The 24,829-nt window shown below is 46.6% G+C and overlaps 1 protein-coding gene across 13 annotated transcripts in view; it reads left to right on the forward strand.

Annotated features, from left to right (window-relative positions):
• The window catches only part of NRBF2 (nuclear receptor binding factor 2), a 714,205-nt gene that overhangs the window by 4,024 nt on the left and 685,352 nt on the right, over nt 1–24,829 (forward strand). The window contains exons 2-3 of one of the 13 annotated variants that reach the window (XR_011268612.1): nt 21,622–21,745; nt 22,049–22,391. The exons of 11 other annotated variants lie outside the window; for them this stretch is intronic. The gene's annotated coding sequence lies outside the window, so the exon portion shown is untranslated. Of the gene's footprint in view, nt 1–21,621; nt 21,746–22,048; nt 22,392–24,829 lie in introns of those variants that run through there. One more of the 13 variants, XR_011268611.1, reaches the window with a different exon arrangement.

Genomic DNA, 24,829 nt, shown 5'->3' on the forward strand with positions numbered 1-24,829 from the left:
ACATTATCCATTATAAATATATAAACCCCAAAGCCGCCAACCCAAAGTAAACCCTTTTCCTTCTTGGCACTGTATTTATTCTTCCTATTGCTAACATATTGATTTTGTGTCAGGCACGTGTGGTTTATGGAATGGCATTAAAAACTGCTCCAACTGAAACTACTTGGCAGACGGCACATCCAACGGTGCAAGACCAAGACTGCGCAGCACTTGCTTACTGCAGCCTTTCCAAATCAGATTGAAAAGCACACTTAACGGTATGAACGGTATAAACAATGTGACGGTTATTATTGTTCAATTAAGTGGTTCACGGTATCTTTAACGGTATACCGTAATACCGTTACATCCCTAATGTGTAACATGGTGCCTCCAGGCCACTGGTCCTCTGTGTGATCACAGAGCAGCTACTTGCCCGGGAGCCCACGGCAGCTGCGGTCTTGTTGTGTGACCATGACTATCAGGGTGATTCCTGCCACATTAATTTTGTGTTGGTGCCCCGAGCACCTGTTGGGCTGGCCCAGAGTCACAGTGCACAGCAATTATGTACTCCCCTCCCCAATTCAAGGGATAGTTCAAGCAGAGCGTTGTTAAATATTACTCCTCAAAATCCAAGGGGATACCAAATATTACAACACTATATTAGCTGTAATATTTGGCATCCCCTTCAAAAAAATGATGAGATTGCTTCCAGAAGCTGTCCAAGTGTAGGCTTATGATGTAATCCCCTCCCCAATGCAAAGGATAGGTCAAGCACTGCGTTGTTAAATGTTACTCCTCAAAATCAAGGGGATACCAAATATTACAACACTATATTAGCTGTAATATTTGGTATCCTCTTGAAAAAAAGGATGGGATGGCTTCCAGAAGCTGTCACAGTGAAGGCTTATGATGTGCTCCCCTCCCCAATGCAAGGGATAGTTCAAGCAGTGCGTTGTTAAATGTTACCCCTCAAAATCAAGGGGATACCAAATATTACAACCCTATATTAGCCATTATATTTGGTGTCCCCTTCATAAAAAGGATGGGATGGCTTCCAGAAGCTGTCACAGTGAAGGTTTATGATGTACTCCCCTCCCCAATGCAAGAGATAGTTCAAGCAGTGCGATGTTAAATGTTACCCCTCAACATGAAGGGGATACCAAACATTACAACACCATATAAGCTGTAATATTTGGTATCCCCTTCAAAAAAAGGATGAGATGGCTTCCAGAAGGTGTCACAGTGTAGGCTTCTGATGTACTATTACAACAAATACCATATCATACTCCTCTCCCCAATGCAAGAGATAGTTCAAGCAGTGCGTTGTTAAATGTTACCCCTCAACATCAACGGGATACCAAATATTACAGCACTATATTAGCTGTAAGATTTGGTATCCCCTTCAAAAAAAGGATGAGAATGCTTCCAGAAGCTGTCGCAGTGTAGGCTTATGATGTACTCCCCTCCCGAATGCAAGGGATAGTTGAAGCAGTGCTTTGTGAAATGTTACCCCTCAACATCAAGGGGATACCAAATATTACAACCCTATTATTAGCCATTATATTTGGTATCCCCATCAAAAAAGGATGGGATGGCTTACAGAAGCTGTCACATTGAAGGCTTATGATGTGCTCCCCTCCCCAATGCAAGGGATAGTTCAAACAGTGCGTTGTTAAATGTTACCCCTCAAAATCAAGGGGATACCAAATATTACAACACTATATTAGCTGTAATATTTGGTATCCCCTTCAAAAAAAGGATGAGATGGCTTCCAGAAGCTGTCGCAGTGTAGGCTTATGATGTACTCCCCTCCCCAATGCAAGGGAGAGTTGAAGCAGTGTTTTGTTAAAAGCTAACCCTCAACATCAAGGGGATACCAAATATTACAACCCTATATTAGCCATTATATTTGGTATCCCCTTCAAAAAAAGGATGAGATGGCTTCCAGAAGCTGTCCAAGTGTAGGCTTATGATGTACTGCCCTCCCAATGCAAGGGATAGTTCAAGCAGTGCCTTGTTAAATGTTACCCCTCAACATCAAGGGGATACCAAATATTACAGCACTATATTGGCTGTAATATTTGGTATCCCCTTCAAAAAAAGGATACGATGGCTTCCAGAAGCTGTCGCAGTGTAGGCTTATGATGTACTCCCCTCCCCAATGCAAGGGAGAGTTGAAACAGTGCTTTGTTAAAAGCTACCCCTCAACATCAAGGGGATACCAAATATTACAACCCTATATTAGCCATTATATTTGGTATCCCCTTCAAAAAAAGGATGGGATGGCTTCCACACGCTGTCACAGTGAAGGCTTATGATGTGCTCCCCTCCCCAACGCAAAGGATAGTTCGAACAGTGCGTTGTTAAATGTTACCCCTCAAAATCAAGGGGATACCAAATATTACAACACTATATTAGCTGTAATATTTGGTATCCCCTTCATAAAAAGGATGGGATGGCTTCCAGAAGCTGTCGCAGTGTAGGCTTATGATGTACTCTCCTACCCAATGCAAGGGATAGTTCAAGCAGTGCTTTGTTAAATGTTACCCCTCAAAATCAAGGGGATACCAAATATTACAACACTATATTAGCTGTAATATTTGGTATCCCCTTCAAAAAAAGGATGAGATGGCTTCCAGAAGTTGTCACAGTGAAGGCTTATGATGTGCTCCCCTCCCCAATGCAAGGGATAGTTCAAGCAGTGCGTTGTTAAATGTTACTCCTCAAAATCAAGGGGATACCAAATATTAGAACCCTATATTAGCCATTATATTTGGTATCCCCTTCAAAAAAAGGATGGGATGGCTTCCAGAAGCTGACGCAGTGAAGGCTTATGATGTGCTCCCCTCCCCAATGCAGGGATAGTTCAAGCAGTGCTTTGTTAAATGTTACCTCTCAAAATCAAGGGGATACCAAATATTACAACACTATATTAGCTGTAATATTTGGTATCTCCTTCAAAAAAAGGATGAGATTGCTTCCAGAAGTCATTGCCTTCATTTGGCAGTGCTTCCATCTCCTGTTGTGGGAGCTCAGGTGGTGCTCTCTCTGGTTGTGGGCGACTCCTGTCGATGTCTTGCCTCAGATTCGGCCTCCAGTCACCCTCTAGGTTTCTTCCCACCCAGCTCCACGCTTCTCTGGGATCCGTGAAATGCACTGTCGTACGGTTGTGGTATATTTTCAGTTGTGCTGGGAACAGAAGTCCGTATTTTATGTGAAGAGCTTGAAGGCGTTTCTTGAGTGGGTCGAAGGACTGCCTCGCTTTCTGAACCTCTCTGGTGAAGTCTGGGAAAAAGGCGATTCTGGAGCCATTAAATGTTATGGAGCCCGTAGTTCTGGCCATCTGCAGTATGGCGTCCCGATCCCTATAGTTCAGGAGATTTGCTATTACCGTGCACGGGGGAGCTCTGGGTATTTGTCTGCCCGTTGGTGAGCACGTTCAACTGAGAAGAATTTTGATAGGGTCTTGGGAGTGAATAGATCCGCAAGCCATTGCTCTAGGAATAGCTCCATGCTCGGGCCTTCGGAGTTTTTAGGCAATCCAAGGATCCAGATGTTGTTCTGTCTTGCTCTGCCCTCACTCTCTTCCACTCATTCTTCCAGTGCCTTGAGGCGTGCCAATGCTCCGGTTATTTGGTGCTTTACAGTCCTCAGGCTGTCCTCTGTTTCCGACATGCGGCCCTCTGCTTCCCCGGTACGAGCCGTGAATTTTTGCAGCTCATGGCGCAATAGCGACACCTCAGCACTTATGCCATCCATCTTTTTTTCCATGGAGGTCCTTGAGTTGGTGATAGCATTCATGATGACTTTAAGGGATATATTGTCAACCTTCGGTCCCAATGCATGGCCATGGTGCCCTGCTCCTGCGGGGGCACTTGGGTAGTGATTGTGTACTGCTCCATTTTGCTCTGCGTTGTCGCGTTTTTGCCCTGTCTTTCCCCATGGTGGTCAAGCCAGTGTTGATTTCTAGTTGCTCCCTTCCCTCTCAGCCGATGTTTGTGCAGCTGTTTAGGTCAGTGGGGTGCTCGCTTCGGGCGCAACGATTCGGCAAGGCACCATCCAGTTGTTGCTGTTGGTTCAGGATCTTGAGGATACTGGTCAAGTGGTTCACCAGAGACACTTGTTCCGCCTTCGCAGGTGCACTGTCCAGCGTTTATTACCAAATGGTGCTGTCCGTGACCACCCGGCTGCGGTACTCCGAAGACGGCAGAGCCACAAGCCTTGGCTTCTATCTCGCTAGGGAGGTGCCGTTGTAATCTCTAACACCTCTTCCCTCTTTTTGGTTTCTCTTACGGTTTATATGCACTGTCCACTTTGTGGTTTTCTTCCCAGAAGTCTGCTGCGTAATCACCTCTGCCCTCTCCCTCCTTTGTTTTGTTGGACTGAGGATTGGCTTGGTCGGCACCCTATCTTTCGGGAAGGAGGTGTTTCTATTAGTCTCAGTTCAAACGTGTGTCTTAGACTCGTACAGTGCAGGATTAGGGGCCCTGTTGCCGCTTCAGGCCACGGACAAGCAGGCCAGTACTCCAGTTGCCTCCTTTCCTGGGAGACGTGCTTGTTTCAGTTGTCCTCAGTAGTAGTCTTTGATCGGGGCCCGTGATATCAGAATGTTGTTTTGCTCTCTCAAATCCCTTCAGCTTCTGAGTTGCGTGCTGCCACTCAGGTCGGCGCACCAGTTGTGAACAAGCTCGCCTCCCAGCAGGTGGTCGCTTTTGATAACAGTCTGGGCTCACAAGCGATTTTAAGTGTGTAAACCACGTTTATTGCTGCGTGTTATGGCGGCTAGGTGATGTATTCACAGGATATTAGTCTTATTGGGTTCACCTTGGACACTCAGCGCTCAGCCACATCACTACTTTATTGGGAGCTCCGAGCGTTGTAGATTCAGTGCGCAGTTCTCATTCACCTTACAACAGCCATGCCCTCAGCGTAGGCAGCTTACCTTCCATTCTCGGTTGCTTTGTGGAACGTGTGTTGGAATCCGCGAGTCGCGTTCCACTTTCAGGGTCCCACTGTGAGCGGTTGGGGTCCAGGGATAATTCTGCTGCGTATCGTTGTTGGTAGGCAGTTTAGCTTTTTCGCACCGTCTCTGGGTAGGAGACGTGTTTGATTTGGTTGCCCCCGCTCACTCCTTGTCGCAGGCGCTGCTCGCTTTGCTGTCGGCCTGGCTCTCCTGCAACCGGAGCGCCTTCAGGCAGCCTTCCTCGGTTTGCCTGCTAGCTCGGGTCGCGTCGTTCCCAAGGGCCCACAGCAGCTTCTCGCAGCCTCAGATGGGACCGCCCCATCGACCGCCGGGGCAGCAGGTAGGAGCCGAGCCTCGCTGGCACTTGGAGATCCCATCACGGGGAGGACCCATAGCGCGGCTCACCTTGTTGCTGCAGTGATCAGGATCGTAAAGTCGGCTGGTCCTCTCTGTCGTCCTCAAGCGGGGTTGCTCCACCTCGTATCGGAGCAGGGGATGCCAGTGCCCGCCTGCTTTCATGGGCGCGCTCGCCGCCTACTCGCAATGTTGTTTGGGGTCAGGATCACTGTTTAGTCTTCCTGATTTCGGTCTCAGCGATGTGATGGTAGTTGCTGTCGCGGGGCGCTTGGTTCAGTGGAGCCTTTAACGTAATGCGCACCTTCCTCTTAGCTCGCAGTCCCGGCGGCCATCTTGTCTGGCATACGTAGTCAGCCGCTTCTGGAATTCCCAGCGCGTATCTCCAGAACCACACGTTGGTTCAGGTCCATAGTGCAGCGACCCGTTGCAGAAGGGTTCCGCCGCCTTTGGAAGCTATTTTTGTGAGTTTAACAACATGAACTGTCAGGATAAAGGCAGGATCTAGCTGGCGGACTGGGAGCAGTGAGGAATCACGTCCTCATTGCCCGCTTGCTGGCCACACCCCCCTCCAACCTTGGTGATTATTGAAGGTAAGGTTACCCGGTATATCGGGTGCTTTGTATCCGTTCATCGCGCGCAGCCCCTATTCGATGAGCCATAAACACATTTGGAGACCCCTTGCACACAACCGTCCATATTTCATTGTGGGCAAGGGGATGTTCAGTGACCAGTCCTCCAGCGGATCTGACAGATCCTTTGGCAGATCTACACCCATTTTGAGGTTAAAATCTCCTCCCCATATGCATTGCTCATTACGATTCCTCCTGTTTAGAAATAACTCATCAATAAACGCCTTGACTTTGGCTAACCTGTCTGCCTCAGCCTTATGGGGGTTGTTATAGAGGTTCAAAATGATTAACGTGTCCCCCCGAGAGGGTAAAATACGGAGCACCTGTAGGTAGTCCATGTTAGTCTCCACTACCCTAAACCTACAGGTTAGGGAGGCTTCAATCAAAATCGCCAGACCCCCATAACATCTTACTCTGGCATTTTTTTCGCTGTGATCCCCTACGATGTGTAGCCATCTAACAGTGTGGTCTCCAAGGCCCAGGTCTCTTGCAGGAGAATGACATTGTGTTTTTTTTAATTTTATTTATTTTTATTGGTTTTATGAAACAACAGAGAACCTTCGGAGCAAACATGAAAGGGACTTGTGTCCCTATAAACCTTATACAAAAAAAAATTAGATAATTCCCTGGTGTATACACCCTCCCCCTCCCCCCCCCCCTCCTCCTCCCCCCCACCCCCTTTCAAGGCACAGTCTCTGATCGCTGCTTTCACTTAAACTGTTCAATCCATTGTCGGCAGTCCCGACCGGGGACTAGATCGTCGGAAATGGGCCGATTCCTCTGAATTAAAGTCTATGTTTTCCAAGTTAACTATTTGGTGGGGCCGAGTCACTGTTCTCTGGGAATTTCAACCAGTACTTTCCATGTTACTAAAAGCACTAAAGAACCCGAGCCATTCAGTCTCTATCAGAACGCTGGATCCCTGTATAGCTTCTGTGATCTTTTCCATAAGATAAATATCCCTGGCCACTGCCACCCATTCTTTCTTCATGGGGAGGCAGGTCCTTTTCCAAGTTCTAGCTCGACAGGCTCTGGCTGCTAAAAGTAAACAATGTGACAGGTGTGGAAGATTGTCCAACTGCTCATCCCTTCTTTCAAGTCCAAATAATACTAAGATTGGGTCTAGTGGGTGGGATCCTCCGTCCGCCTCTTTGATCCCGCTCAACACTTCTGTCCAATATGTGCGCACTTTGTGACATGTCCACCACATATGCCAATAATTGGCTTTTTCCCTGCATCCATGCCAGCAACGGGGAATCACAGCTGGAAACATCTTGGAGAGTACTACCCGGTCATATTTCCACCTGTGAAGCAGTTTTATGGTGTGCATCTTATATTGACACGAAATTGAGGTCTTAAATGACCTACTACAGAGTCGCACCCATAAACCGTCCCCAATTTCACAGCCCAAGTCCTTCTCCCATCTCGTTCTTAGACCCCTGATTGCTCCTTCACGGCGGGACAAAAGCGCCGTATACAGGAGGGAGATGAGACCTTTCATATCTACATGCGTGTCCAAGACCTTCTCTACTGGGGTGAGTTGCCTCTGTATATGCTGCTTCCATTTCCTTGCCATGAATAACCCCTTCAATCTTAGATAGAGGAGTGGGGACAACCTGACAATACCCAATGCTTCCTCCAGTTCCTGGATGCTTATGAATGTATTTTCTTTCACCAACTGACCCACCCTGCAAAGCCCCGCTTCAAACCAGGACTGATGATGTTTGTGGCCAGGGATCGCGTCCCTCACCGGTGGGGACCAAATGTGCCCACATTCACCTTCAATCCTGAAAAATGCCCAAACTCCTCTATCACCCGCAAGGCGGCTGGGACAGATTGGGCTGGCTGCCTCACGTGGAGCATTATATCATCTGCATAGAGACCGAGTTTAAAGTTTCTGTCTCCCACATCTATACCCATCTCATCAGGGGACCCCTTCAGATATTCCACCAAAATCTCCATGGTCATTGCAAAAAATAGGGGCGAGAGGGGGCAGCCCTGTCGGGTCCCTCGCTGAAGATTAAATCTACATGATAGCCACCCATTTAGCGTAACTCTGGCTGACGGTTCTGCGTACAGAGCCTTGATCGCTCGTCGGGCACCTTCACCGAAATCAAATTTCTCTAGTACCCCATGTAGAAACTCCCAGTTGACTCGGTCAAAGGCCTTTTCGGCATCTATGGCCACCAAGACTGGGTTGCCCCCCCTGGGTGCTGCCTCCCTCGTAAGATGGAGAGTCTTCTTGAGGGTGTCTGCTCCCTGCCTCCCCTGTATGAAGCCCACCTGATCAGAATAGATGAGCCTCGGAAGGAGGCCCTCTAGTCTTGTTGCAATTATTCTGGTGAACAACTTTGCATCCACGTTCAGGAGGGAGATTGGTCTATAAGATTGACAGTCTGCAGGGTCTTTTCCTTCTTTGGGGATGACCGTGATTAATGCTTTCCCAAACGACGGAGGAGCCCTCCCTGTGGACATAATATTCGTGAACAGATCCGCCAGGAATCCGCCAGTTGGCCTGCAAATGCCTTATAGAAGCCTGCCGTGAACCCGTCCTCTCCCGGGGCCTTCCCCAGCTTCAAACCTGATATTGGCCGGAGGACTTCCTCATCTTTTATTGGGGCTTCTAGGGTGAAGACTTCTCCAGGTCTAAAGGTCGGGAGGGTCACTCCCTGCAAATAGGATTCTAATGTTTCCCCTCCTATAACTCCTTCCTTCTCGTACAATATCCCATAGAAACTGGCAAATTCTCCCGCTATCGCCTCTGGGTCCGATCTTTCCCCCTCTTTCCCATTCTTGATCTTTGCCACCCATCTATCTGGCCGCTGGGCACGGAGCTTCGCCACCAGCCTGGAACCCTCCTTATCCCCTTTTTTGTAATATTTCTGTCTCAGGTGTTGGAGGCCTGCTACAGTTTTACCCATCTCCATTTTTCTAAGTTCCTGTCTCTTGGTTTTGGTGATCCCCAGGTCTCTCTCCTTCTCTTCCTTCCCCTCGACTCTCTCCAATAGGCGTATCTCAGATCTTAGTTTGTGGGCCAAGAGCGTTCTAGTTCTCTTCTTGGCCGCCCCTTCACTAATCAATCTACCCCGCCATGTAGCTTTAGCCACCTCCCATACTGTCTCCAAGTGAACCTCACCAGTGTTGTTTAACTCAAAGTACTCTCTAATGGCTGAAAACATCATCTGCTCTCTAAAAACCGCATCCCTCAATAGGAGGTTGTTGCAGCTCCACAATGATTCCCTCGGTTTTAAACCGGATATAATAATGTCTGCCCAAACCAGGTCATGATCTGACCAGCTAACCCGGTGATGGTTACAAGCATCAGTTCTGCTCATATGCTGGTGTTCCAGAAATATATAATCAATCCTGGTTCTGGAGCCATGGACTGCGGAGTAAAATGTATAGCCTTTCATAATTGGTTAAGTCTCCCTCCAAAGATCTACCAACCTGTGGTTCCACATTAAGTCCAAGAACCCTCTGTATGGCTGCCCCCCCCTACTACCTGTGGGGATCGGCTTCCCACTATGATCCAATCCCCGGTCCACCCACATGTTAAAATCGCCTCCCAAGAGGATGAACCCCTCAGCCCTATCCAGTACCTCCTTGATGAATTGCATCTGACCCATATTTGGGCCATAAATGGCTGCTATGGTAATTCTGGAGTTTTCCAGGTTTCCCGAGACCACCACCGCTCTTCCATCTGCTCTGCCCCAAACTGACGACTCTAGCCTAAGGTTTCTGCGGAGTAGGATCCCAACACCTCCCTTTTTGGTGGGGCCTGATGCCCAGAATATCTGGCCCACATGTGAACGTGGAATGCGCCTTTCTTCCCCTTTCACTGTTCTAGTTTCTTGTACTAGGAGTACACCCAGACCTGCATTCTTCGTTTCCCTCCCCAGGAGTGAGCGCTTTGTTGGTGAGTTAAGGCCCTTTACATTAAGCGATCCTAGCCTTAAAGTTTCGACCCGGCCCCTTTTCTCATTGTCTGTCATCGAATGACATTTTTGGATTTAAACCTCTTCCGGCCATATGGAAGCCGCTCAGCTCACTTCTTGAGTCCGATCTATGTTGTGCCTGACCCCATACATTCCCAACCCTTTCCCTCCCCTCGACCCCCATCCCATCCTTGTCTGTGACGCTTGCCAGTTGGCAAGCCACTCGAGGAAGAGGTCCGTCCGTCCCTCGCTGTCCTTATCTCCTCGCCACCCCCCGGCTGGTGTCCTTTAACTTTTCCCGACTCCTGCACCTCTGATGCAGCCCCAATCTTTTAATCCTCCTCTAGATCATGCGTCGGGGTGTTGTTTTTTAAAATATTTTCTCTTGCCCTTCATCTTCTTCTTTTTGGCCCAGGGGCCTTGTAGTTCTCGTCTATGCTCCTGGGGCGTGAGGGTCCCTTCGTAAAGCCTCCTTCCCCCGTGACTTGATAATCCACTCCATCCCATTCAAATTCGAGGGCAAATGGGTAGGACCATCTATATCGTATATCCTGTTAGTGAGCCATTGTGTGAGGGGACGGCATTCCCTTCTGCAGATAAGTGTGAGGACGGAGAGATCTCGATAAATCCTGATTGTGTCCCCCTCAAAGGAAAAGCACCCCAGTCTCTTCGCCTTTTCTAGGACCTCCATCTTTTCTCTGTAGCGGAGGAAAGGCACCACGATGGATCTTGGGCCTTTCCCTCTGCCTCCACCACCCCTATGAGCTCTTTCCAGCTGGACTTCCTTGCCCAACTCCAGGGTGCAGAGTTGCTTTATTAAGCCTAGGACTATCCTCCCAACGTCCGCCGCTGTCTTCCCCCTTTTGTTGGGTCACCCCTAGAATACGCAGGTTATATTGGAGTTCCCTGTTTTCAAGGTCGTCCATCTTCAAAAGCATGTCCTCTTCTCTAATTTCCAGGTTTGTCAGCCTCGCTTCATATTTCATGTCCCGCAGATCAGTCTGGAGGTGGTTATTCTCCATACCTTCCATTTTCTCTTCAAGAGTGTCAACTCTCCCTTTAAGAGCCACTATCGAGGCCTGTGTATCTGTCCTTATGGCCTTGATTTCCTGCAGAATGTCTTTAAGATCATCCCTGGTAAGTGGTGCGGGGGGGGGGGGGTCACTTCCTGTGGCCATATTGTAGTGCGTGTCGCCAGTCACAGGTCCTAGTGTTGGTTGAGGCCTACAGAAACGCTGGAGGGATAGGATTGCGTGGGTAAGTGCTTGTTGCTCAGGGGTGCCTATCAATGGTTGCTCCAGGTTTCCGGTCCCCTGGGTTCCAATAGTTTGGTGCAGACTTCCAGGCTTCCCTGTCTGTACCCCTGGGACCTCGTTACAGACTCCTTTGTTTTGTATGTCTTGAGCCAGATATGGTTTTGCCCTGGAGGGGCCACACTGCAAGCCCAGAGTTCTTTAGAGATTCCTCAGATGAGGTCTGGGGCCCAGTTTCTAGTGGGGCCTCCCGTGTTGAGCCTTCTGCTTCTGGCCTTAGGCTCCCTCCGTGTTCTCTGTCTCTCCCTGGTGTGAGTGGGCTGGATTGCGTGGCTCGGTGCTCCACCGAGGACTGGGATGGCGGGGCACCTGCTGCCTGCTTATTTTCTGCACCTGCTTCAGTCTCCAGAGGGGTTCCCGGGCTCTGCGCTGGAACGGGTTGGGGTCCCGTTTGTTGGCACCCCGGGGTTCGATGTGGAAGCCTCAGAGGGCCGCTATTTTATCCCCCTCCATGCCCCCGGAGTCCACGAGCTGCCCTCCCCTCCAACGTTGGGGCCCATGCACACCGAAAAAGAAGGTCTGGGAGAGTTCTCGGGCCCCCGCTCCCTCCAGCGTGTCTCGGAGCGTTTATATATGCCAGGTGTGGGGGGGAGCCTGGCTCGTGTTTTGGCTTTCTCTGGGCCTCCTCATTCCCCCGCGACCTCCTCACCTCTTCTTCTGGATCCTTCCGAGGCGAGGCGGCATTGGGCCGTGTGCTGCGAGGCCCCCGTGTGCTTTGAGGCCCCCCAGCCACCGCCCGTCGTCTGCCTCCCCACTCCGCAACAAGATGGTTTCAAGCCCTCTCTCTGCCCCATGGCACCGAGGGGTCCCCTGGGAGGGCCTCTCTCGCCAACGAAGCATGGGGGGCACCTTTGCCTCTGTTCATGGGGAACTCTCTTTCTCCTGTAGTCAGGTCTCGCTCTCGTGGTTTACTTCTCCTCCAGGCACCGGGCTACGTGCGCCTCCGAGGGTCAGCGGAAGGCCTCTGGGCCACGATGGAGCCCGCGGGGTACCCTGTTCTACTCTTGGTCTTCTAGTTGTGGGTTTCTGTAAATCTCCACAGTGACTTTCCCCTGGCCTGGCTATATTCCAGGATAACAAGCTAGCTACCAAAGGGGCTGCTTTAGATAACATGTGTACCCCCAATCTCAGGACTCGCCCCCCCCTCACAAAGCTCGCAGTCGACTGGGCTGGGCCGGTCAGCCGTACGTCAGTCCAGATCTTCACAGGAGGTTAGGGCCTCATACTGATTAGCTAGCTCAACCCCAATAGTATGCGCCTCTCCCTTCTGTGGGGTCAATCTTTCTAAATTAGGGTTGGACCTCCAACCCAAGGATAATCTGTGGCCAAGAGGTGGATACAAAGGCCCCTGTGCGTGGGGTAACTCTGTGCTTCCCTAATTTGCTCAAGTGATCACCTGAATCAGCCACCCTCCCTGTACAACCGTAAAACAAATCCTGAGAGACAAGCCTACTGTGGAGACTGTAGCTGTTTGGTTTTAGGCCTCTGGATAAATTAGAGTTGACCAAATAACAAACCATCGTTGCATCCAAGAAGGAAACCACTATGCAGTGCCCCTTCATACATTTGTGTTTTTGCCCTACCCTTCCTACCCTTCTTGCCATTAATATAAGGCTTGGGTCAATGCTCGGTCCAATCAGGTTGGTGTTGATCCAATAGGTTGTTTTATTCATTAGTGAAATAGTTAATTCAAATCCAAACTTAGGGAGCCCCGGTACACCCATGATAATCCCCATAAGAGGGGCTGCTGCAGGCAGTAAATTCAAAATGCTCTTCTACAGCCCTTCTATATGCATGTTAGCCCCAGTGTCCCCTATGAAAGTCCTAAAGCTTAAGTCGGACCTCCCAGTACCCGTAAAATTTGAATTAACAGTTACTGAGCTTAACTGTGTGGTTACTGCCTTATCCTTTGCCGGCATCACCAGCCCGCCAATCTCAGTGACCGGGCCAGGACGGTCACCACTCAACCCCCCCCCCCCCACCCACAATAGTATCTTACCGGCTTTGCCCCAACCGTACTTATTTCTGCCACTCTTTTTGTTAGAACTCTGAGTCATCCAGGATAGCCAGTGTGTTCATTACCCCAGACTTAAACATCTGCAATGACTCTAGGATGGTCTAAAGGGCCTTGAGCTTTACATCTACAAGTGATTCCAGCCAAAGCTTATCCTCCTCCCCCCTGGAGGAGGAATTTAGATCCTGTCTCAGTTCCCTCTCCGGGCTCCCACCCATATGGCTATTCACCATTTGATCCGTTACTACACACCCACTGTTAAGACACGTAATGATGGGTCCACACTGTGCAAAAGTTATAATTAACTCTTTATTGAGTTAGTAACAGCAACGTCCCCCAGCCAGGGGAAATCTTCGCAACTGACCTAGTGGAATGTGGAGTCCCCCAGATCCTGAGACTCCACATTCCAGGAGGTGATGTCAGTGAACATATTATGACAACAGTAACCAAGTTATGGATGAGATGTATTGCACACACAAGCCCATCAATACATAGACATTTAAATATAATAACTTCTAATATGACAAACTGTAACCTCTAACACTCACCATCCGGTGCCCCATCCCTAGTCTCACCCCCTCCCCTTCCACTTCTACTTCCTTATCTGCCTCCATACCAGGGTGCAGAGGATCCTGAGGCATACACACCCCAAGCAACTGCTCCTGTAGAGCCATTGCCTGAACCACTGTGCCCCCTAAGGCCCCCATCCCCTCAATACAACTATTTTTTTCAGTGGTGCAACCTTCCGGATTCCCTCCTGAACCTGAAATAGCATCCCATGTTGCTTTTCCAGTACAACAGTAACGCGATTCACTATTTTGCTGGCCATGTCTTCCAAATACGAATCAAGGGAGTGTTGCAAAAGATGGGGCTTAACCTTGGCAAGCTCCTGGGCCATTTGAATTTGTTTCGTTTTTTTGCCCTTTCTGTCAGCGCCCCCGGTCTCTGATCATCCCTTGCTTATGGTGGAAATGCACCTAAGAGCAGTAAAACTGAGCCATTATAAAATTGGTTAAAAAGAGTAAACAGACCGCTAAAATGTCAATGTCTAAATGGTGACTATGCAGTGGGACCTTCTGGCATGCGCCAGAGCATAAGAAACAAATGGTAATGGGTTGTTGGCCACAGAGGACCACAACCATCTGCGGGACAAATACAGCCACCCGCCACCCTGGATTGATAGCTTAGTAAGGACTGTTAACACCCACGGTCACAGATGGCCACCGGCATCCAGTCCTCAGGAAAAACCTCCAGAGACCCAGAGAGGGGGGACAGGGAACGCCCGATGGCTCAAGGAGCAGCCTTAGTCTGTCTGTCTCCCCCTAACCCCACTCTCATAAACACAAAACTTGAAACAGTCAGAGGCATTGGAGAGCGATAGATTTCAGCGGCAAATCAATAGTCAACCAGTAGCATGGGAGGGATTCTAGCTTGGCACACTCCTCCTTATCCAATTGCCGGAATAAGTAAATAGCCACTCAGTTGTCTGGACGTAGAGTAGCAGGCAAAAGTGGAGGGCAGTACAAATATATTAACGTACAGTTTTTCAACAGTCTAGCTTTCACTTTCCCACTTTCGGGTTACAGGTTTTCCGCACTCCACTATCATGCGGAAGTACCAAAGTGCAAAGGGGTGAGGAAACCTGGGTTACCAACGGAGGTCGGCCAATGACTTACTTGCAGACCTTAGTGACTGGAGTAACCCCCTCCATGCCACTCTACCACGAACCACCAATAACCACTTGTGCCTCCACTTCACCTCTGTGCAGCACTCCGCACTCGTGTTAGGGTTAAATGCTCCTCCTCCACCTCACATGAGCATAGGCAGCAAAAACAGACTGGAAAGGCTGGCAGTCCCCCACCAATAATCACTTGTGCCTTGACTTCACCTCCGCGCCACGCTCCACACTTGTGTTAGGGTTAAATGCTCCTCCTCCACCTCACGTGAGCATAGGCAGCAAAAGCAGCAGTAAATGTGCTAATCATCTTCATACCCAGTTTATAAAGGCTGGAGATTTCAACACTATTTTAAGCACCTCCCTAGGTAGATCCAGCAGAGTTGCTAGATCTCTTTCATTCTCTGCACAGGAAATTCACAAGGGCATGTATGATTTTGAGCTTTTAGACCTGTGGAGGACACTCCATCCAAGTGATAGGGAATATTCATATTACTCTTCAGTCCATGAAATGCAGTCACGGATTGAATGTATCTTAATCGGGACGGGACTGTTACATAGGTCTTGAGAGTGTATTCTGCTCCTCGGGACTCTATCGGAACACCCCCGCTTATTGTGGGCATTTCTTCTTGAGGAGAATGCGATTGAGCAACTTCTCTGGCATTTTAAATTGCATGCACTGTCGGATGTAGCATTTAAAAGTGACAATAACGTGGTCATTAACACCTTTTTTAAAACTAATATCGGCTTGGTCCCCCTGAATATTTACTATCTGGGACACAGTCAAGGTTTATCTTCATTCTGCATAGGCATAGAGAATGGAGTCCATAAGGCCATAAGGAGGAGTTTGACGGAACTCGAGGTAGAGATCAGACAACTTGAGATTGAAATGGATCAGGTCCAGCAATAAAATCCTGCTTCCATCCATAAAAGTTCAACTGGACCAATGCCGCTCACTGGCAGATCAGGAGGTGAAATTAGTTTCTGCCCAGACACAGACCCGAAATATGGAGAGGACGGAAGACCTGCCGCTTACTAGCCTTACTGTTGTGTTCTGAAAGAGCCATCACCTCTTTTGTTTTGCTGTAGTCTCCCCGAGTGGGACGGGTATGCCCAGACATGGGTCCCGTGACTGCTGGGCCGAGAGACCAAAGCTACTCCTCACTGATGAGGCCTAACAAGTCCAAAACATGTTTGTGGATGCTTGTGGTCTCGTGCAGAAGGGATGTGACCTAGTAGTTCAGGCTAGACTGCCCCTTTTTGGGGTAGGACCAAGCCTGATTTGCATATGGTCTTTCCCCTTTTGTAATGGCTTGGCAGGCAAAGAACAATGGCCTGGAGGGTTGCCTAGAGCAATACCAGTAGTTAAGATTAATTCTAAACCTTCCATCACCCCTTTTTGTTTTGCATTCTGAACGGGGGCCTACCAACATAGCGACCATATTGAACGATGAAGGGACACTTATGTCAGAACTGAGTGATACTGTATATGTTTCATACTTCTAGCAAGACACTGTATGCTAGGAAGCATACGCAATTCCCTATGGAACTCAAAGCAAACCTATGCGATATGCCAATGCGTAAGTTAAATCAGAGCACCCTATACTCTTAAATGCCCCAATCACGGAAAAGGATATAATGAATGCCATTGCAGCGCTACCCACCTCAAAAGTCCTGGTGTCGGATGGTTTAACGGCTGTATTTTTTTAACGAGTTTAGTCCTAAAGTGTCCATGCACTTGTTGAAAGTCTGGCAAGAAGCTTTCCAGCAAGGCTCCCTCCCTCCTTCTATGGTGAAGCCATGATTACGCTAATCCTGAAGCCCCCACTAATTGTACCTCCTATAGACCCATAGCACTACGTGTGGTGGCATATATCTACTTGGCAGATATGAACTCTTGTCAGGAAGTTCTGTGGATGAGGGGGCAGATAGAAAAAGGGGGATGGCGGTGTAAGGAACTCCTGGTGGCAACAGTAAAGACAGAAAACAGGAGTGCCAGGGGGCACAGAGAATTAAATATTATGTGACCATAATATTGTGATCTCTTTATATCTCTAGAGTTAGAGTAGTAAGGGGTAATTAATTCTCGGTGCCCCCTGGCACTCCTGTTTCTTCCCTATTACTGGGTCCCGTTTGAGAATTTCTCCCCCGTTAACAAAAAATCTGGGACTGTGCCTTTTTCTCTTTTTTGATCACTATTGTGGACAGCCCTGGGCTGGTAGGCTACATTCGATAGACTGTTGTGCCTTTGGTATTCCCTGGCAAGGAACACTTTTTAAATATCTTGCTCTGATTAAGATGGATAACGTAAACATCTTGACTTTCTCTGATGAATATTATCAGAGACTGATGAATTTACCTTCTATAGTAGCTATAGATCAAATCAATGGTACACCGGTCGCCAAGAGTGACGATCTAGACCTATTGCTTCAAAAGAAGAAGAAACTGATTCGTACGGAGTCTCATGGCCAGATGATGCTTGCTTATTTAAAGGCAGGTATCATCCCTGAGGGCCTGCAGGTTAAAAATGTGCCTAGAGTTTTTATTGACAATCCTAAATTTAAGGGACAATTTAGTGCGGTGGGTAATAAATGCTCAAGAGACTACTTAATTTTGATTATAGACACCGCAGCTGAAGAGGCTACTAAACAAAAGTTGGAAATTGAAGCCCTAGAAAATAAGATGAAAGGAGACAATTTAATTAAGGATATTAAAGACAAATTGACCAAAATGGAGGAAGAAATTGTGAAATTCAAAAAATTCACTTTGGATAAAAAAATTTGGAAATACAAAAAAGACACTGAAATTTACAAAGAAAATATAACCTACCCTTATCTAGTTGAAACCTTTTATTCAGATCAAAACAAGCTATCCCAGGGTAGGAATAAAAACACAGGCCGCCAGAGAAATAAGTTTGTGAGTTTTTCTAATACATCTAACACTACAACGAGTAGTGATTCTGACAACTCTTCTACCCCAAATGGGTCTAATCCCAATAATCAACAACCTTTTTTTCGGGGACGAGGTCAGAAAACACGCCATTGGCAACAGGGGCCACCCCGCATGCAAACACGCAATTGGAGGGGTCCTCTACAGAATTGGTGATTCCGATCTTCAATTTGTCCACACATCTCTTGACTAATTTAGAAATACAAGTTCTGAAAAATGGCCTCAGTTTTGTTCCAACTACCAAAGCTAAAGATTTTGATACACAGATGGAGTTACACAAATTTTTCCGTCTAATCCGCCTGAAATATTTTTTTAAAGATGGACATATTTCCACCAAAGAACCAAGTACAACTGGTTTAAAAACACCCTCGAATTTTACCCCTTTAAACTCAATGGTGAGTCCTGCTATTTTGGCTTTTGAAAATAAGGTTTTGGAAAAAACCAAACATCTACTCAGGGATAACAATCATCATAAAGATAATCTAACCAGGGCAGAAAGAGCGGCCCTGAGTACTTTGAAAAACAACAAAGCTTTTTTGATTAAACCGGCCGACAAGGGCGGAGGCATTGTTCTGTGGGACACTATACTTTATAAAGCAGAAGCCGCTAATCAGTTAGAAAACCCTAGTTTCTATCGTAAACTGACTCGAGATCCAACTGAAGTCCTTCGAGGGGACATAAAAAGTCTGATGGACCATGCTCTACTTCAAGAGTGGATTGACCAAGATGAACATCAATTCTTGATAAAAAAGTCACCTACCATTCCAGCTTTCTATTTACTACCTAAGGTGCATAAGAATTCCATAAATCCCCCTGGCAGACCTATCGTTTCAGCTATAAATTCGATTTTGGAACCTCTGTCCATGTATGCAGACTGGTTTCTCCGTCCTTTTGTGAGATCCATGCAATCTTTCGTTAAAGATACTACCAGCATGATCAATTTGATTGATTCCATATATGTAGAAACTACGGATATTTTGGTAACTTTAGATGTTACCTCTCTTTATACGAGTATCCCTCAAGGAGAATGCCTGACTATTATGGAATTATATCTGAATAAGCGGACGGATACTCTCAGGAAAGTGCCTACTTCATTCATTTTGGAATGTATTAAAATCGCCCTCACAGAAAACTTTTTTCTGTATGATGGAACATTCTATAAACAAATACACGGTACAAGTATGGGGGCCACTTTTGCCCCTGACCTTGCGAATCTTTTTATGGATCATTTTGAATCGACCTCCATTTTCGATGAACATAATCCGTTTAAAAGCAACATCATCAAGTGGCTGCGCTACATTGACGACGTTTTCCTTATTTGGAAAGGTGATGCAACGTTGTTGCAATCTTTTCTAGTATGGCTAAACAATCATCATCAACATATTACCTTCACTATGATGTATGATTTACACTCTATACCTTTTTTGGATCTTTCCATCTATAAAACGGAGTCTGGTTTAAAAACAAAGTTATTCCGTAAGCCTACTGATAAAAACACCTTATTAAGATTTAATAGTTTCCATCCTTTAAGTCTACGAGAAAACTTACCGGTTGGACAATTTCTTAGACTAAGAAGAAACTGTTCTGAAGTTGGTGATTTTGTCCAAGAGGGAAAAGATTTAAAACAACGGCTGATTACTCGAGGCTACCCTAAGAAATGTATCAATCGTGCCTATAAGAGAGCAAAACATGCCAATAGACATAGATGCTTACATCCAGAACAGAAAATCTCGGAAGAAAGGATTACATGTGTAAGTACTTTTAGTCCTATTAGTAATGCCCTACGCAGAACCATCAAAAAACAATGGCACATTTTAACCACTGACGATTTTCGTCCCATGCAACCGAGATTTGTATTCAAACGTCAGAAAAACTTTAGGGATATGTTGGTTCATACATATCCAACACCACCTAGTCCTTTGACACAACAGACCATTTGGAATTTACCTCCAGTCCTTGGCCATTATAAATGTGGCCATTGTTCGGTCTGTTCTCTCACTACCAATTGTAAAACCTTGACACTGAATGGGAAGGTTTGGAATTTAAAATCTTTTTCGAACTGTGGTTCAGATTGGCTGATTTATGGCATTAAGTGCCCTTGTAATTTACTCTATATTGGTAAAACTAGTAGAGCTGTCAGACACAGAATATGTGAACATAGATCATGTTTAAAAAACAAAACAGATAAAAAACCTCTGGTGGCCCATTATACACTAGCTAAACACAGCTACACCGACTTGGATTGGTTCGTTATTCAGTTGATACCGGCTCCACCTAGAGGTGGCAACCGCGATTTAGCTCTCACAACAGCCGAACAGAGACTGATTTACAACTTTAATACGGTGAATCAGGGTTTAAATGTTTCTGTGGAATGGAACAGTTTGATTAACTAATTTGCAGTTTTATGTCTGCTCTAAATGCTTGCATTACATCATCTTCTCTTTTGGTGCATGTCTGAATTATTCACACTGTGGAAGATAATATCCTTAGCGCCGTTTTATACCTATATTGCAATTATGTTTAGTCGGTATAAGTCTGAGTTTTGAGCCTTGAAATAAGGGCTTGGCTGATTCCCTCTTTCTTCCCCTTTTTTCTCTCCCCCCCCCCCTCTCCTCTCCTTGTTTTTTCCCCCTTCCTTTTTCCTTCCCCCTCTCTCCCCCCCCCTTCTTCCCCCTCCCCCTTCCCTCCCCCCTTCTCTCTTCCTCTCCCTTTACTGGACGGTTAATAACCCATTTTTTACACATGTTGTGTACAAATGTGCATCTATTTCCATGACTGTTATGGATATATTACAACAACACGTTTTTTTGATATATCCGTGATTAATGTCATATGACCGTTAGATTGAGCCACGGGGGGCATTTTTGCCCAGAATACATCGAAAGATGTATTCAGTATTGAAAAAGCATATTCATCTGGGTCTCAGCCAAAGAGACGGGCGTAGCATCTTGATAATGTTAGTAAACATTTGTCATGTGACCTGCACGTCCGGAAACAGGATGTGTTCTTTTGAAGGCTATTGGCTCGCCACAAACGTCCTTTTACGCACTCGCGTATTTAATCTGACATCCGGGTAGTCCGTTTGTCTCGCTTGTGAATGAAGTGATCTCGATGAGCGGTTCATTTACGAAGACGGCGAATGCATTGGTAAGCTCGTTTCTCGTGCACCATGGTCGGAGGGTTCCGTGAGTTCTATAGTCGATTAACTAAGCTTTTTGTTTGTTTCGGTGTTTGTCGCTGTTTTTCTTGATACTGACAGCCTTGTAGACTGTGGACACTTTCATTTGGGAACTGACGTATCTACCCACGAACATTTCATGCGTGGGCAGCTTTCTTCATAACGAAGCACTTTAATCTCCCGACAATCTTGTATGTGAGTAATCTAATTACAATGAGGTATAACAAAACATTATTTATTTTTTGAAAACGGTGTCCGCCAAAATAAAAAATAAATAAAAAAGTGACCTTAAATAAAATATAGCATAACATCTTGGGCAGTTATTGCCATGAAACATTTTGGCTTAAATACCTGATCCTGCATGGCTGTGTAACCCTGTGCACGATAAATCTTTTTTAACCTAATAGTTAGGTATCTATGAGGTCGGAAGCACTCTCTCTTGTGAATTAATCAAGGTTTTTTTCAAAAATATAACACAAAATAATAAAATACTCACAAGACAGTTAAAGACTTATTGCCCTGTCTCCACCTTTAGACGAGAGCTATGGTAACTGGCTATTAATCAGGATATAGTCTAATTAGATGACATTAAACCAGTGATGTAGACATACCCTTTTATTGCATTATAGGATAAGGTGATCCTTGCCAGTGAAGTTGGTGTTCAGCATACAACGGTGGTGTTTTGAATATTTATGCAATATTTGGATGAAGGTTTTATCATCGAATGAATTACACTCTTTTTGGAGGAAACAAGTAAGAGATCTAAATAATATGTCACATAATGTTATGTAGGGTGGTTGTGAGTGTGTGTCCTTTCTTTATCTGTGGGGGGATGTTTTGTGATCCACCAACAAAGCTTTTTGTAATAAGGTTAACATGACAAAAGGAGCTTATGAAATGTCTGGCATAACGAATGAGGCCCATTATTTGATATAAACTTATCAGCTTACAACTATGGAGTACCTCTTCTGTAAAATTGTTTAGACTTGAAAATAACGACGTCACGTATAAATTGTTCTACATGAAGTAATGGCATTCCCCCGTTTGTATTTGTAGATCCACGATGTTCCATCCACATCATACAAAAGACCAAGTGTGAAGAAATCATATGTCCTGAAGATGGCCATTGCACTTATTTCTGAATGGACATTTGAGGAAATGTTCAATTTATGTGTGGGCCGAAACATGTCGACAACCTATACCTCAGCTAATGTCCAAAGTTTGGCAATATAGCTTTTGAATTTTTGTTCTAAAATAGGGTCATTGGTTGACGCATTTATGTATTCTTTCGTGTATTTTATGTCTTTTTAGTTTTTTGGTACCTTTTTGAGACCTGGATGTAGGAATTTATCTTGTCCTTTTAATATTTATATGATTAAAAACATTTATAAGATTCCAAGTTTTTTCAAGTATCTTCTCTGGGGGAAAGTTTATTCGTGTTTTCTTTCTTTTGTCCCATACGTGCTTTTGAGAGTGATGTTTGTTTGTGTTTAGGTATATGTGACCATAATATTGTGATCTCTTTATATCTCTAGAGTTAGAGTAGTAAGGGGTAATTAATTCTCGGTGCCCCCTGGCACTCCTGTTTCTTCCCTATTACTGGGTCCCGTTTGAGAATTTCTCCCCCGTTAACAAAAAATCTGGGACTGTGCCTTTTTCTCTTTTTTGATCAACAGTAAAGACAGACACAAGTGATCACAGTTCAAGGGTGTTTATTAAACTGTATGCAGGTTGGAAAAACGCCTAATCTAAACCTAAATCTAAGATAGGAGCAAGCGTCGACCATCACACGAAAATAAGGCAGTCCTAGTGGCATTGTGTCAAATGAAAAAGGGCCTATACTAAGAAACCTATTGCCAAGCCTTCCAACTAATCGAAAAAGGGTGTGGGATAGTTTTCAAAAAAAGTAAGAAGTGTTCACAAATAATATGTCAGGATATGGTAGCCTGGGTCTTCCTTGCCCACGTTTTGAGCACTGGTTAAGGTGGGGTCTTGGAGCACAGCACAGTCTCGAGCTCTCCCAGCATGAGACGACAGTTCTGTTTTAGCTTATCAGGAGCCTCAATGGCCAAGTCTCTTATCTTTAAAAAGTCTCTTGCCTTCTAGGGTGAGTAAAATAACAAACACAAAGTTCCTTTTCAGGTACCAATCGCTTTCCACAAATCATATATACAGTCCCCTTTTAGTGGGTCTTGTGTGATGACTTCCACCCCGGGAACCCCCTCTTCTGGCCTTGGATCCTAAAACAGTTCCTATCAATATCAAGGCCTTCAGTGGTTGAGTCTCCTGTTATCGAGGGCCTGATAGGTTTACAAAAATGACCAACAAACGCAAAGTTCTGTTCTATGTATTCCTCAGGGGATGGCTTCACCCCTGGGTCCCCCTCTTCCGGGCACAGACCCCTCTTTGCTTTCAGCCTCCCTCCACCGGGTTCACTATGGCTTTCTCTTGGTTCCCAAATCTTAATGTCTTTTCTAACAGTTCATAGTGGACATCCCTCTACCAGGCACTGTTTTTTGGGACTTTAGACTTTGTCCCCTCTTAGTCAGCATCACTCTTCCGGGTTCACTCTGTCCAACTTCACATTTACTTTCAATGTTTGCAGGATTTCCCCAGCATGGGGTCTGGCATGGATTCACATGCTCATGAATATTCCCCGTCGTCAGGCTGGGAATCCTCGGTAAAGAAAAAATCAGTTTCAGTTTCGTTTCTGGACTGTCTTTCTACTAGTAACCAATCACTGGTCTCTGGGTCATACTGCCCCCAACCAATGACTGCCCTCTACCTAAGCCCCTCCTCTGGCAGCCATCTTCAGATTTTTACCGCACGTTCAAGAGTCCTCGTGCTATAGCTCTCGAGCTTTTACTGCATTTTGTGATTTTTTTCGAAGAGTTTACTTCCGATCAACGGGTACCCGTTTCGGAATTTTCTATGCCCCTCAAGGGCGAATTTTTGTCGAGTTTTCACTTCTCGGAGGATTCCGGAAGACCTTTAATGACTATGCCGCGTGGTCATGGCCCAGGACAAGGGAAACACGACTCCAGGACCCAAGCTGTTCAGAAGCTGCCCTGGATGCGGACTACAGAATGTCTTCAAGGAAGATGAGCACTCCCGGTGCGTCTACTGCCTTCACAACCACAAATCGCACGTGGAGAAGGACTGTACATTTTGTAAGAACATGTCGGAACGGACAATGAGGGATCGTCGTACCCGACTTGCCAACTGGCTGGAGGGGAAAGCCCCGGTCGAACCAGACGGCGACAGCCGAGGGGGAGCGAGGCAGCGGTCCTCCCCACAAGGTGAAGGCCTCAGGCGCGCCCAAAGTCACGAAGGCCCTGATTCACCTGGCTAAGGCCTCGATCGAAGGAGTCGTGGCGGCCCTGGCGAAGCCTGTGGAGGCTAACCCAGTAGAGACGACATCCAGGCCTAGAGTTTCCCTGCCACCCCGGAGGGAATCCTCTTTTCAGCCTATCAATAAGACCCCCGTGAAACCCCGGGTGGAGAAAGAGGGGGGGCACGGTAGCCATAACGGACACAGATACCACCTCTGAAGATGAGCTGGCTGGCATTGCAAAGATCCTGGACAAGAGGTTCGAGGAAGTCCGGTCCTACGGGAGGGATCCCGACGAGGCGGACGTAGAAAGCGACGGTGGAGCCGACGAGGAGCCGCGGACTGTGGAGGAGACGGAGGACCCTACTCCCCAGCCGTCGCTCCCGTCGCAACTGGTGCCTATGCCACAGGACCACTCGGGAGCAATCTTGATGGCTATCCAGGCCCTGTGTACGGAGATAAGGACAAGATTGCCCTTAACCCCAGCGGATGATCCAGCAGCACCT

Source organism: Ambystoma mexicanum, chromosome 8 (genome assembly GCF_040938575.1).
Source record: "Ambystoma mexicanum isolate Mex_15411 chromosome 8, UKY_AmexF1_1, whole genome shotgun sequence".
Classification (NCBI taxonomy): Eukaryota; Metazoa; Chordata; class Amphibia; order Caudata; family Ambystomatidae; genus Ambystoma; species Ambystoma mexicanum.